Source organism: Impatiens glandulifera, chromosome 6, assembly GCF_907164915.1.
Source record: "Impatiens glandulifera chromosome 6, dImpGla2.1, whole genome shotgun sequence".
Taxonomy (NCBI): domain Eukaryota; kingdom Viridiplantae; phylum Streptophyta; class Magnoliopsida; order Ericales; family Balsaminaceae; genus Impatiens; species Impatiens glandulifera.
Window position 1 is genome coordinate 19395775 of NC_061867.1, and position 15542 is coordinate 19411316.

A 15542-nucleotide genomic window follows, 5' to 3' on the forward strand; every position below is an offset into this window, starting at 1 on the left:
TCCAAAGGAGCTGTGAACAACAACTTCCGGCCGCTAAGTATTCAGCCTCTGCAGTGGATGTGGCCACCGATGTCTGTTTCTTGCTATGCCATGACACAAGTCGGTCACCTAGGAACTGACATGTTCCGCTGGTGCTTTTTCTGTCAATCTTACAACCTGCATAGTCTGCATCTGAATAACTCGTTAGATTAAAGGACGAGTCCTTTGGATACCACAGGCCGACATCAGGTGTCCCCTTTAGGTACTTCAATATTCTCTTTGCGGCTGTGTAGTGGGATTGTTTAGGATTTGCTTGGAATCTCCCACACACACCGACTGCAAATAGAATATCCGGTCTACTCGCTGTCAGGTATAGGAGAGAACCGATGATGCCCCGGTAAGCGATCTGGTCTACCGATTGTCCCTCATCATCCTTGTCTAATTTAACCGATGAGCTCATTGGAGTAGCCGCTGAAGAGCATGTGTCCATCCCAAATTTCTTTAGAAGCTCCTTGGTGTACTTGGGTTGGCTTATGAACGTTCCTTCTTTAAGTTGTTTAACCTGAAGACCTAGGAAGAAACTTAATTCTCCCATCATGCTCATTTCAAACTTGTTAGTCATCATTTTTGAAAATTTATCACATAGTTTAGTATCGGTTGAACCGAAAATGATATCATCTACATAGATTTGAACAAGTAGGATATGTTCCTTCTTTTCAAATTTAAACAACGTTTTATCCACCGAACCAATGGTGAAGTCATGTTATAACAGAAATGCGGTTAATGTATCATACCAGGCTCTAGGTGCTTGCTTTAGACAGTATAAAGATTTATTTAACCGGTATACATGGTTTGGAAACTCAACACTTTTGAAACCGGGCGGTTGTTCAACATACACCTCCTCACGGAGGTCACCGTTCAAAAATGCACTTTTAACATCCATTTGAAAACCTTAAAGTTTTTGAAAGCAGCAAAGGCTAGAAAAATCCTAATGGCTTCAATCCTGGCTACAGGGGCAAATGATTCTTCAAAATCAATGCCTTCTTCCTGTTTGTAACCTTGTGCCACTAATCTGACTTTGTTCCTCGTGACCAAACCGTCTTCATTGAGTTTGTTTCTAAATACCCTTCTTGTTCCTATGACCGGTTGATCTTTCGGTCTAGGGACTAGGTACCAGACTTTACTACTCTCGAACTGGTTTAGTTCTTCTTGCATTCCCAAGATCCAATCCGGATCTAACAATGCTTCATCTATTCTTTTCGGCTCAATTTGGGATATAAAGGCGGAATTAAAGTATTGCTCCAGAAGTTGACGCCTAGTTCGAACAGGTTCTGAAGGGTCACCTATAATTTGCTCAGGAGGATGTTTAGTGTTTCTTCTGAGGTTCAGTTCAGGGATGTCTACCAAATCGCCGTTCACTTGATCAAGGCTAGACATATCGGTAGGCTGAACAGGATTGTCAGACCGACCGACTTCCTCGGATTGGACCGAAGTGTCAGCTTCCTGTTGTGGAACAGCTTGATCAGGCTGGGTTTCAATGTTACCCATTTGGTCATGGACAAACCGTCTGAAAACCGGAGTTTCATCTTCACTATCAGAATGGATATTGTTGTTTTCCAATCTGTTGTGTAGATCAAAGCATGATGCAGTATTACTTTCAACCGATTCATCGAAAACAACGTGAAGTGTTTCCTCCATGGTTGAAGTTCTATTATTATACACTCTATATACTTTACTCACTGCTGAGTAACCTAGCATGATCCCAGTATCGGTTTTTGCATCAAAAACAGAGAGTTGAGTTTTACCATTTATATGTATATAGCATTTACAACCGAAAATCTTGAGGTACTTAAGTTTGGGAACCCTGTTAAAGTAAACCTCATACGGTGTTTTGTTATGAAACTTGTTAATCAGGGACCGATTTTGCGTATAACATGTAGTGTTGATAGCCTCAGCCCAAAATTTTTGAGCAATGCCCGAATCGGCTATCATGGACCGTGCGGCTTCCTTGAGAGTCCGGTTTCTTCTCTCGGCCAGGCCATTTTGTTGAGGAGTCCTAGCACTAGACAACTCGTGTCTAATACCGGATTCATCAAGATATGCGGTTAAAGTACTATTTGTAAATTCGGTACCTCTATCACTTCTAATGCTATTAATGCGAGTTGATTTTTCATTTTGCAAACGTTTAAGTAGTGTAATCAAGTTTGATGCGGTTTCACGTTTAGATGGTAAAAATATTACCCATGTGAATCTAGAATAGTCATCAGTAACTACCATGGTGTAAAGCATACCTCCTAGGCCAACGACCTGAATTGGTCCAAATAAATCCATATGAAGAAGATCTAAGCATCGGCTAGATTGTATATTTCCTTTACTCTTAAAGGTTAACCTAGTTTGTTTACCCATTTGACATGCTGAGCAAACCTTATCCTGGTTAAATACTATGTCAGGAATACCTTCAACTAGCTTTTTACCGCGAATGTAGTTTAAGGTTTTCATGTTTAGATGGTTTAGTCTCTTATGCCATAACCAGGTTTGATCAGTCTTAGCTATCATGCATATGGAGTATTCTACTTTAGTTTTTCAGTCTACCTTGTAAATATTACCTAGCCTATTTCCGGTTAGCAGTATAATACCTTGAGAATTCTTAACTAAGCATGCATGTTTAAGAAATTCTACCGTGTATCCAGCATCACACATCTGACTAATGCATAGCAAGTTAAAACGTAGGTTTTCAACTAAAAGTACGTTATCAATAGTTAAGTTACCATGGACAATCTTACCCTTGCCCATAGTTCTACCTTTTGAGTTGTCACCGAAGGTGATTAGAGCACCGGTTTTTATTCTGATGTCGGTTAGCAGGTTGTTGTTCCCGGTCATATGCCTGGAGCAACCGCTATCCAAGTACCATTCAGAATTTCCTAGCCGTTTCATTATATCCTGCAAAACGTACATATTTACAACTATTTGGTACCCACATTCACTTGGGTCCACATGCGATTAGTCCCTTGGGTACCCAAACCTTTACAAACCGGACGACCTTCTTTGCTAGGGTTTTAACCGTCCTTTTGGCACTCGGTCTTGTGTATCTCGGTTTTTCTACAAAGGTCTTAAATGGTGGTGATCTTTGGTTTGACCTATGTGGTTCAGGATTGGCTTTCATATATTTGAGAATTTCGGCTTTTCTTTTCACAGGATCAAGCCACTTCTCAGAGTCGGTTGGACCAACATAGTCGTATTTTAGCTTTTCTTCCCTATAGTATGCGGTCAACTCTTCTTTTACGGTCTAGGAGCTTTTAAGGAATCTTATAAGAGGGAGGTTACTTCTTGTAAACCTTACTTTCTTTACGGGTTTTTGGTCTTTGGAGCTATCCTTTGTGTATCCTAGGCCGAACTTGCAACGGGGATGTCTGTAATGACTACACATTTTCTTTACTATATCACTAGATCTCTTATATGCAGCCATCTTATATTGGAGTTGGGCATTTTCTTCGTCGGTTAGTTCTCTAGCTGGTTCACTAGACTGTTCGATCCTAATTGGTGGTTCAGGTTCTAACTCGGTTTCTAAGGTAGATGTTTCCTCAGGTTTTATGATTTCCGGTTTGGTTATAACGGGTACTTCTGGTTCTGTCGGAATGGGTACTATAGGATCGGTTCTAATGTTGAGGTGCTTAGGTAGCATGGCTAGTAGGTTCTTATACTCTTCTACCATGTCATTCAATGCATTATATAACTCATCTTTAGTAAATTCTTCATAGGAAGAGTCAAATACATGTTCCTCATTTGCCATGAGACATGTGAGTTCATCATCACTGTCACTGTGAGCCCATAGACTTCCTCCATCATCGGCTATCAGTGCTTTTGGTACCTCACTTCCTTCACCGGTTTGTTGATAATTGTTTCGGTTATCTTGGTTATCCGGTTTCCGGGTATCCCTCCTCAGTTTCCTGAATTCCCACTTAAAATGTCCCAAACAGTTACAGTTATAACACATTACATTGGATTTGTCGCCATAGTTGTAGTTTGTTGGTTGGCTTCTTTTCATGAACCTCCCAAACTTCTGTGCAAGCATCGCCATGGCATCCTCAGTCAACTGTTCGGCGGTTCTGATCGGTGCAGGTGCAGGAGCAACCGGTTCTGTGGATGTGATCAGTGCTCTGGTTGATGTTGAGGCCGAGACTTCTTCTTCAGTTCTAGATCTCATTTCAAACTCATATGCCTTAAGATCTTCGAATACATCGTGTAGCTTCATCTTATTTAGGCAGTTTGATTCCCTCATCACCATTGTCTTTATGTCCCATGCACTTGGAAGAGATCTTAGTGCTTTCATGATAACCTCCTTGTTGTCATACCTCTTACCAAGTGTTGCTAGCTCATCTAACACACCAGTGAACCGGTCACTGTACTCTTTCATAGTTTCTCCCAGTTTCATCTTGACGCTTTCAAACTTCTGAGTAGCTACCATTATCTTATTCTCCTTTGTTCTTTTATTTCCCTCAAAGATCCGAATAACCGTGTCCCATGTCTCCTTTGCGGTCTTGCAGTCTCTGATCTTGCAATACGTATTTCTATCCACACTGTTGGAGATCCGGTTTCTAGCATGATTATCCAGGTTGTTTCTTCTTCTATCTTCAGCTGTCCATTCCTTTCTGTCCTTATCAATGATTATCGGTCCTTCGGCCAGAATGGATTCCATCTCATCATCCAAGGTGATTAAGTGTAGGTGCATGCGTGCCTTCTAGTTGGCAAAGTCATCACCTTCTAGCATTGGAGGCCTATCGAAAGACATGCTTGCTTGAGTATTGAAACTAACTGCTCTGATACCAATTGTTAGGATCTAGGTCGCGGCTAGAGGACCGGGGTTGGACCGGTCAGCGCGTCTCACTCGAAGGGTGGTGGTTAATCCGGTTAGAGATTAACACCGGGATTTCAATACTACACAAACTGTCACAAACCCTTGAACTAGGTTCAAGCGCGGAAGAGGTTTGCTTTCAAGTTGAAGCATCACACTTGTATGATAGGCAGAACCGGTTTCGGATGATGAAGGTTTGAAAATTGATGGATCGGTTTTGGTAACCTGGTGATTCGGCTTGGATAGAGTTAAGTAGGTTATAGCGGTACGGGTCGGTTAGAAAATGGAACCGGCATGAAGTAAATGACAAAACAGATTTTATGGATGTTCAGAGATAAAACTCCTACGTCACCCCTTCCTCTCGAAACCGCGAGAAGGATATTCACTAAGGAATACAAGTACAATCTGATCGAGACTTATTACCTGCTCGATAACACTCTTACAATTTACACCGAAATTGTAAAATACACACACTTCAACTTTTAGCACTCAGACTTTCTCTAGAGATAGAACACACTATTTTCACTTGTAAATTAAATGCTCTTAGAATTTCTTGTTTTCTCACTTGTCCCGCATTTACTCTTCTTTAACTGCCCCTTTTATAGATGAAATATGCCAACGGTCATATTTCACTTCCTTGAATCTGATTGGCTGAGCAGAGGTGCAGAGGTTCAGTGATTCAGTGATTCAGACCCTGCGGTCATCTTTTCAGACCTGACGGTCAACCTCACAGACTTGGCAGTCTGTTCTTCCGGTGTGTAAGACAAACCTGCTAGGTTTGTCTTTTACTCGATGTGGACACTGTCTGTTAAACAGTTGTCTGTACTTGGAAGATCTCCTTTCTGACTTATCCCGAAGTGGAAAGATCCTGTAGGACTGTCTTCTGCAACCTGTAGGCTTTCCTCAGACTTGTATGGATATGGAAGTGTTCAGTCTGTTCCTTTGGTATCATCTTCAACAGATACCCGAATTGTCTTCTTGTACTGGTCGGTCATTCGACTTAACCGGATGGCTTCCGGTGTAAGTGGTTTAACCGGACATCTTCCGGTTATTCCTCTATTTTGTGGCTGATCGGCTGTCTGATGTTTCCGGTTTTAAGCTTTGGCCGATCCTTTCTTTGTGCGGTGATGTTCCAAGTGTTCCTTGTCGGTTTATTGACTTGACCGACTAGTTTTCTTAACCGGTTTATTTGTTTGACCGGTCCGGTTCCTTGTTCCTGCATGGAAGGTTTATTTAAGTTAGGTTATGTGAACCGGTCTAATTTTATCTAACAATTTCTCCCTTTTTGATTATTTTATTTAAAATTATCAAAATCATGTATGTTTGCAAACGTAGGCCAGTTCTTTCTTTTACCGGATTTTTGAAACTGACTTGGGAGAATTTTTTGAAAAATTTGGAAATTTTTTGGAAAAGTCTTATCTTTTTATCTTATCAATTTCTCCCTTTTTGATTATTTTATTTAAAATTATCAAAACCATGTATAAATGCAAGTATATGCCGGTTTCAAAAATAACTTTATATAAAATATAGATAAGCGAAAATAACATATAGAAATACTAAAACAAGCATAGTTAAGAGAAAGGAAGCCCCTATTCTGAGTCGGAGAAGTCGTAGCTGGCCATCAAATTCTTGTTCCGTTTTCTCTTAGCCGGTTGCAGTCGACTGGCCGATTCGGAGACTCGTTATCTTGTAGACCGGTGCTCTAGGTGCTCTTCATCTTCATCATCGTTGTGAGTAGCCGGGTCCGGTTGATTCTCAATAACCGTTTCAGTGACCTCGTTCAGCAGCCCGGTTACTAGGTCCTTCTTAGAAGGTTTTCTTTTCCGCTTTGCCGGTATCGAAGAGGCAGAGGCCTCCTTTTTCTTTTTGTTAGCGGCTGCAAAACCTTCGAGCCTTTGTCTTTCCCTATCTAACCGCTCTGCATCCTTCGCAGCTTGAGCGACTACTGATTTTGCAAGTCCCGGAAACTTAGCCGCTGTCATTCGTTCTCACTCGGCTCTTTCTTCTTCGGTGAGTTGCGGAGGCTCCTTCTCTTTTCTCGCTTCGTTGTCCAGCGCATCCTGGACTTCCTGAGCCGCTCGTGCATTTGCCTCCACAACCGCTGCATCCGCATTCATCTTTGCCTTGAGTAATTCGTTCACTTATGCGGTCAGCGCCTTGAGGTCGGCCTTGAGTTTGTCGTTGCGGTCTTCAAGACCCGCATTCTTCTTTTCCAGTTCCGAGGCCTTGCCGACCAGATCCTCAGAGACCTCTTTTAGCCTTTGTTCGGTCTCTATTTTAAACCGATCGAATTCAGTCTTTAATCCTGAGTTTTCTTCTTCCAAGGCCTTAGTTCGCATAAGATGGTTTTCACGCAAAACCGCTTCTTCCCGGTAGTCAGTGTCGATTTGAGAGAACCGGTTATCTGTCATTACGAGCTTATTCCTCGTATTGTTGGCGAACCGGAGTGCCATGCTCACGGTTTTCGTCATCTTCTCCTCTATCGGTTGAACCGTTGAGTCTGCAAATTCTTGGAGAAGGCTCTTGACCCATTCCTTTGTAATGCCCGGTTCGGAGACTCCCGGTTGTTCATGTGGAGGTTGCGCGGTGAGAGGAGGCTCCGCCCTTTCATCATTGTCGTTTATCACCGGGTTCCCCCGAGGAGGTGTATCACCTTGAATTAAACCCTTATCGGTCTGATGGACTGGAGAGTGCGGTATCTGTCGCTGACTGCACATCACCTCCAGCCGGTCAATTTCTTCAACGAGTTCCCCTCTCGCTTTCTCAAGTCTCTCTAACACCAAGGGCGTTAAGGTATCCTCCGTTATGAACTCTTCGTACCTTTCCTTAATCTTCCGGATCCGTACGGTAAGCTTATGTAGTTGAGCTCGCGGTCTTAGGATGTTAGTTCGGCCCAAAACATCGTGAATGATTTCCGCATTTGTGAGGTTCATAACTATGTCCTCAATCTCCTTCATTCTTTTGAAACATTTTTCGTCGGTGAAGCCCGATAAAACATGTTTAAAAAGTTTGGTGAACCGGTACTCGTGCCATTCCCAGAATATATCACCAACCTTGTCAGCTCGCCGTGTAATGGCTTCCAGGATTTGGTGCGCTATAGTATCGGCCTCTTGCTGATGATAGAAAGCAAAAAGAACAGTGAAAGGATAGAGAGAAAGGTCTTTACGATTATTCGAGGGCATAACAACTGAAAATCTAAAAATCAACCTTACAAATAAACATTTGTAAGACGATGCTTAGAGGATATTCAGTGTAATCAAACGTGAAGATCCAATCAAAGCAAAGCCTTAAGATTACTATCTGCATCCTAACTAAGCCAAATACGAAACAAACTCTCCTATAATTGGAGAAATTCATAAGGCTACTCAAAGGCATTTCGATAAGACAATCAGCAACTAGTGAAAATGAATCAAAATTGATGAAGAGTAGAATTCAAAGGCTTGGGGATCAGACTAGCGTGCAAAATGATTCGATTCAGCAGAGCTCAGATCTTGAGCCTAAGCTAATAGCGAAGTTTAGCATCATCTCCCAAAACACAATCATAATAAGAAATAAAAAACAAAAATCTTTGAATCGTATGACATGGAACGAGAGAGATGAATTGGGAGAGAAGAATGTTATCTAGGTTTAAATACCTGTGACAGAGTTCCTAGGGTTCACGTTCGGCTGATTAATGGACCAAGTCTTACATTAGAATTTAAATAAATTAAAGGCACAAGAGCTTGTTTGAGGTTTTCTTTTGATTTTTATGAGTGAAAAAATAAATAAGTATTTTTTGAAAAATCCAAAAACAAAATTAGAAACACGAATACATCAACAAAGAGCTCAAAGTGGTGTCCTATAAAATAAAATTTACTTTATTTATTTATTTTTAAAGTGTTACAATATAAATATACCATAAGAACAAATGAATAATTTTCTTAATACAATCAATATGCCATATTATATAAAAAAAATTGGAGAACATGAGAATGAATGTTAGAAAAAAGAGTACTTAATTTTTTTTGAAAAGGAGGTGGTAACGAGGAAATAGTGGGTTACTCTGACAGTGATCTCGCAGGTGACCTAGATGACCGAAAAAGTACAGGAGCATGGCGTTTTACATTAATGATAGTTTTGTTTTATGGAACTCTCAAAAATAGAAGACAATGACATTGTCCTCATGTGAAGCATAGTTCATGGCTGCAATAGTGAAAGCGTGTCAAACACTTTGGTTGAAATCATTGTTGTTCGAACTAAGTGGTTTGAAACCTGAGGCAGTGAAACTCTACGTCGACAACAAGTTCGCACATGCACTCATGAAGAACCCAGTTTTTTATGGTCGTAACAAACACATCGACACGAAATATCATTTCATTTGAGAGTGTGTTGAAGGAAGTCAAATTAAAGTAGAGTTTGTTTAAACGGATGAACATAAAGCCGACATACTTACGAAGGCTTGGTCAGCATCAAAACTAGTGATGAGGCGACACCTGATCAGTTTATATTTGATTGGTAATTTGATCCAAAATTAAATGTTTGAAGATTTGTTTTATCAAAACTACTTTTATTTCCAACTAATGAGTGTTTTCGATTTATATGATTTTGGATAGGCTTAAAAAATAAACAAAATAATTTTAAATAAAACGAGTGAATAGAAGTAAGTTTTTGTCATATTTTTTTAATAATTAGATAAAAAAATATTGAATTAAATTATAAAGTCACAATTTTAACGTAATTTTTTTTCTTCGTTTTTTATATCATTACGCGTGTAAATGTACGAACTACATGCTAGTTTTCTTAATACAATCAATATGCCATATTATAAAGAAAATTGGGAGAACATGAGAATGAATGTTAGAAAAAAGAGTACTGAATTTTCTCAAAAAGGAGGTGGTGATGAGGAAATAGTGGGTTACTCTGACAATGATCTTGCATGTGACCTAAATGACTGGAAAAGTATAAGGGCATGACGTTTTACATTAATGATAGTCTTGTTTTGTGGAACTCTCAAAAATAGAAGACAATGGAACCATCTTCATGTGAAGCATAGTTCATGGTGCAATAGAGACAGCGTGTCAAGTACTTTGGTTGAAATCATTGTTGTTCGAACTAAGTGGTTTGAAACCTAAGGTAGTGAATCTCTATGTCGACAACAAGTCCGCACTTGCACTCATGAAGAACCTAGTTTTTTATGGTCGTAGAAAACACATCGACACGAAATATCATTTCATTCAAGAGTGTGTTGAAGAAAGTCAAATCAAAGTAGAGTTTGTTCGAACGAATGAACATAAAGCTGACATACTTACGAAGGCTTTGCCATCATCAAAACTGGTGATGAGGCGACACCTGACCAGTTTTCGTGATTTCGAACCACGTTAAGACTAAGGGGGAGAATGTTGCATTATTTCTGTCAGTTACAACTGTTACAAAGAAAGGAACAAAAGATCTGTATTACTGATGAAAACGGAAGATCTGGATTAAAGAGGAAAACGAAAAATTTACAATAAATTTGATTAAATTAAAAAAATTAAGAGTTTTTTCTTTTTAGTATAAATAAAATGTATGATGTTTTCAATTAAAAAAGAAAAAAAATGGAAAGAGAGAATAATTCTTGTAATTTCTTTTAAGAAATAAAAAATTTTATTAAAAAAATTATTGTAAATGATTCTCTCCATAGGCCAATAATAAATACAATAAGGTCATGTTGATAAGGAGCCACATCTACATTCAACTTTCTTTTCGTCTATTCTATTATGTGGTCATTTCATTACCGTTGCATTAACCAGATCAGGCCATGTATTCACGGTTGGAAGTACTGAATTCGGTCAGCTAAGGAATCCAAGTTCTAACGGAAAGATACCTTGCCTGGGTAAGGACAAATTGGTGGGTGAGTTCGTCGATGAAATATCATGTGGTGCACATCATGTTACGATGATAACTTCGCGTGGCAAAGTATTTACTGTTAGATTATCTGAATTAAATCCTAATAATATATATGAGAAAATAATACTATAATTAACGATTAGCGGAAGCGTACCTGTACTCATCATCTCTTTCCTTATATTTGAAAGATTTTTTAGTTTTTTCTTCCTTTAGAAGTGGAATGGATCTTCCAATTGACGAGTACGTCAAATTTGTTTTCTCTCTCTCTGTTGATGGGGACGCAAAGAGAAAAATGAATCGTACATCAATCGGGGACCGTACCGTTACTAAATAACCATAATGTTAGTTATTTTGGTTTGAACATTTCTAATTTAGCCACTTCATAAAATTAGAAAGTTCACTTAGGTTTCCTCACTTTATATTCATGACAAATACACCCATAAGCCTATAAACTTGATTTCACATTAGATTACATTATTTTGGCTTAATTAAAAGATGACATTTTTATAATTATTTATTATAATAGTGACCCATAAATTCCAACATGGAAGAGGTACACGGAGATTGGGACATGATAATACAAAGGATAGGAAAATACCGACACTTATTGAAGCACTGAAATATAGACATGTAAAGAACATAACATGTGGGTCGAATTACACTACGAGCATATGCATTCATAAATGGGTATCTGGAGAGCTCATCAATCTGTTTGCAATGGCTGTTGACAACCGTTTGGTTTCACAAGGAATAGTCATAACTATTATAATTGTGGACTTGTTCATTTCCACGGTTGTAGTTCAAAAAAAAGTTATGAAAGCTGCTATGGCCACAACTCCAGGGAAACCCCACCATGTATGTGACTCTTGCTATAATAAACTAAAAGCTACAGAGGATGGGAGTGAGACTAATGTTAGTAGGAGGGTTTTTCTCCTCGTTCTAGCCTCTCTAGATTTTAAAGGAAGATCCGACAGGGTGGATCCTAGAAGATCAAGGATGTTGTTATCTCCCAATATTGATACAATGAAGTATCCTGCAAAACCGTGGTCCAGGTTTACATCTTTATCACATAAATTGTTTGAATTTGCTAGATTCCATAAATTTTAGCACTGAAAGATGTTTTACATTTCTTCCAGCTCACAGAGGGGGAGTAGTCAGCATAATGTTTACAGGCCCCAATTGTAGTTCCACCACAATTTGGTGCAAACTCCAGACCATCTTCACCATATGCTAGGAGACAATGTCCTCCGCAGTTTGTCACTCCCACATTCTCTAGGGGTGTATGTTGGAATTTTCTTTAGTCCTAAATTCATGATTCTAAACAAATACATATTAGATTTCTTTTCTTTCAGGCTTTAATCTATAATCTTATAGATCGATAATATCTAACATGGATGAATCACAATCCTAATACATAAATTCTCTATGTCCATAAGTTGATTAAACAAGCGGAAGCGTACCTGAATTCATGATGAAGATATTTGAGTTTGGGTTTGCTCTTCCAATTCTACAAGCGGTTTTCTCCCTTCTTCTCTCTTACGATGGAGGTTAATGAGAAAATGAAAACTGGCTACTTGTGAATCGGGGAACCACAACCCTTTTATATTTATTTATTTATTTATTATTTAACCATCATAAATAATAAATAAATTGACGGTTTCTACACATAATAAATCGTACCATACTAATAACCAAACATGACTTAGCCCAATAACCAAAATACTTTAGTGGATCACTTTATCAATTGGGTTCTGAATAGACAATAGCCCAAACACATTATTTATATATATTAGTCCAATAAATCTAACAATCTCCCACTTGGACAATATATATAATTACATGTGTTCATCTTTATGCGCAAATAATGTGGCTATCATAATTTAAAGTCACTCCAAATCAATCTCGTCCATTAATCATATCAACATTGAACCAAAGCGGTTTAATTACATTAGTTCGTAATTCAACCCATCAATGATCACGAATATCAATATAATTAAATGACATAGATCATAGTACGGATGTGTAGCATAGAAATGACATCCAGTGTGATCCATCATGTCAACTTCTAACTGGTCCCTAATGAGATCAAAATTTTCTATAAACAGAGTGTAACAAAATTCTTTATTATCCATAAACTGCAGTAATCAATAAGTCTTTATAACATACATATATATAGAAACAAACTCCCACTAAATCTGAATATCTTCAAATAACATAACACCCATTTGAGCAGTATGCTCCAAAAAGACCTTGGGTGGTAATCCCTTAGTTAGCGGATCCGCAATCATAGAGTTTGTACCAATATGTTCTATATATAAATGACCACTCTGAACTCTTTCTTTAACAACTAGGAACTTGATGTCAATGTGCTTTGACTTAGTTGAACTCCTATTGTTGTTCGAATACATGATTGTTGATTTATTGTCACAGAATAACTTTAGTGGTCTTTCAATTCTTTCACAATCTTTAGCCCAGTGACAAAATTCCGCAGCCACATTCCATGATTGGATGCCTCATGACATGCTATAAATTCAGCGGCCATAGTGGAAGAAGCAATGAGTGTTTGTTTAACACTTTTCCATGAGATTGCTCCTCCAGCAAGCATGAAGATATAACCTGAAGTGGATCTCCGACTGTTTTGGCATCCAGCAAAATCCGAATCTGAATATCCAACGATCTCCAGTTGGTCCGATTTCTTATATGTGAGCATGTAGTCTTTAGTTCTTTTCAAATAACGCATAACCCGCTTGACTGCTACCTAGTGATCCATACCAGGGTTACTCAGATATCTGCCTAACATTCCGACAATGTATGCCAAATCTGGTCGAGTACAGACTTGTGCATACATCAAACTTCCTACTGCAGATGCATAAGGAATTTTCTGCATTTCTTCAAGATCATTCTTAGGACATTGTTGAAGACAAAATTTGTCTCCTTTAACAACGGGGGTGTTTCCTGATTTACAATCCTGCATGCCATATCTCTTTAGTACATTTTCAATGTAACTCTTTTGTGACAATCCAAGTATACCTCGAGAACGATCTCGATGTATCTGAATTCCTAATACAAAAGAGGCATCACCAAGATCTTTCATTTCAAACTTAGTTGAAAGAAGTCTTTTAGTTTCATGCAGTAAGCATGTATCATTGCTAGCGAGCAATATATCATCAACATATAAAATCAGAAAAATATGTCTGCTCCCACTAAATTTGTGGTATACACAATCATCAATTAAATTACTCTCAAAACCAAACGAGATAATAATTTCATGAAATTTGTGATACCATTGACGAGAAGCTTGCTTGAGACCATATATGGATTTCTTTAGTTTACAAACCATTTTGTTTGGATCTCCCACCACAAAATTTCTGGTTGGTTCATAAAAGTTGTTTCATCAATGTTTCCATTTAGAAACGCAGTCTTAACATCCATTTGGTGTAGCTCAAGATCAAAATGCGCCACTAATGCCATGATCGTCCTAAAAGAGTCCTTTGTCGAAACAGGGGAAAAGGTTTCTGTAAAATCAATACCTTCCCTCTGAGTGAAACCCTTTGCAACAAGACGTGCCTTATATCTTTTTACATCACTCTTTGAATCCTTTTTGGTTTTAAATATCCATTTACAACCAATAGGTTTCGCACCTTCAGGTAATGAGACTAGATCCCAAACGTCATTGTCTTCCATAGACTTAATTTCTTCATTCATGGCAATAATCCATTTATTAGAATTAGAACTATGCATTGCTTGATGTAAGTTGATAGGATCATCTTCCATCATTTCAACGCTATCCTCATGTTCTTGGAGAAATACAATATAGTCATCCGAAATAGCATTTCTCCTTTCTCTCGTGGATCTCCGTAATGGCATTTGTTCTTGAGGTTGTTGAGTTTGTTCTTCAGGAATGTTTACCTCATTTTCAATGGGAAGATTTGTATTATTGTCTTGAAGTTCTGGAATTGCTTCTTGATTAATATCATAAATAAATTCATGATTATCATCAGTAGCAATTATAGGAATTTGAACAAATTCCTCTTCAAATACAAATTCCTTAGTATTTCTCCCCTCAAACTCAATATCCTCAAAGAACACTGCATTTCCCGTCTCAAAAATAGTTCTGTTCGTGGGAACAAAAAAACTTATAACCCCTTGATTTCTCAGAATATCCAATAAAGTAACAACTAACTGTTTTGGAGTCCAATTTCTTTTCATGAGGCTTATAAGGCCTTGCTTCTGCTGGACATCCCCAAATATGAAAATGCTTTAGGACTGGCTTTTTACCGGTCCAAAGCTCATAAGGAGTTTTAGTTGTTGCTTTAGTTGGAACTCTATTGAGAATATATGCTGCAGTCTTTATTGCTTCTCCCCAGAGAGATTCCGGTAAAGTAGAATGAGAAATCATGCTTCTTACCATATCTTTAAGAGTTCTGTTTCGTCTCTCAGATACACCATTTATGCGAGGAGAACCTGGCATAGTGTATTGAGGTATAATTCCACATTCCTCTAGGAATTTAGCAAATGGTCCTGGACGTTGTTCTCCTGATCCATCATATCAACCATAGTATTCACCACCACGGTCGGATCTGATAGCTTTAATTCTTTTACCAAGCTGATTTTCTACTTCAGCTTTGTATGCCTTAAACACGTCCAGTGCTTGGGACTTCTCACTAATGAGATAAAGGTAGCCATATCTTGAATAATCATCTATGAACAAAATAAAATATCGTTGACCATTCCAAGAAGCCGTAGGGAATGGCCCACATATATCAGTATGAATGAGTTCTAAGACGTCTGTAGTTCTGTTGGCACCCAATTTCCTTACGTTTGTTTGCTTTCCCTTAATACATCC

General features: G+C 38.5%; 1 non-coding gene across 1 annotated transcript; it reads right to left on the minus strand.

Annotated features, from left to right (window-relative positions):
• Nucleotides 1-8271: 8271 nt before the first annotated feature.
• LOC124944148 lies at nucleotides 8272-8364 on the minus strand. The gene has a single exon (XR_007099809.1). It is a non-coding gene; the product is annotated as a small nucleolar RNA Z122 (small nucleolar RNA).
• Between the last annotated feature and the right edge of the window lie 7178 nt (nucleotides 8365-15542).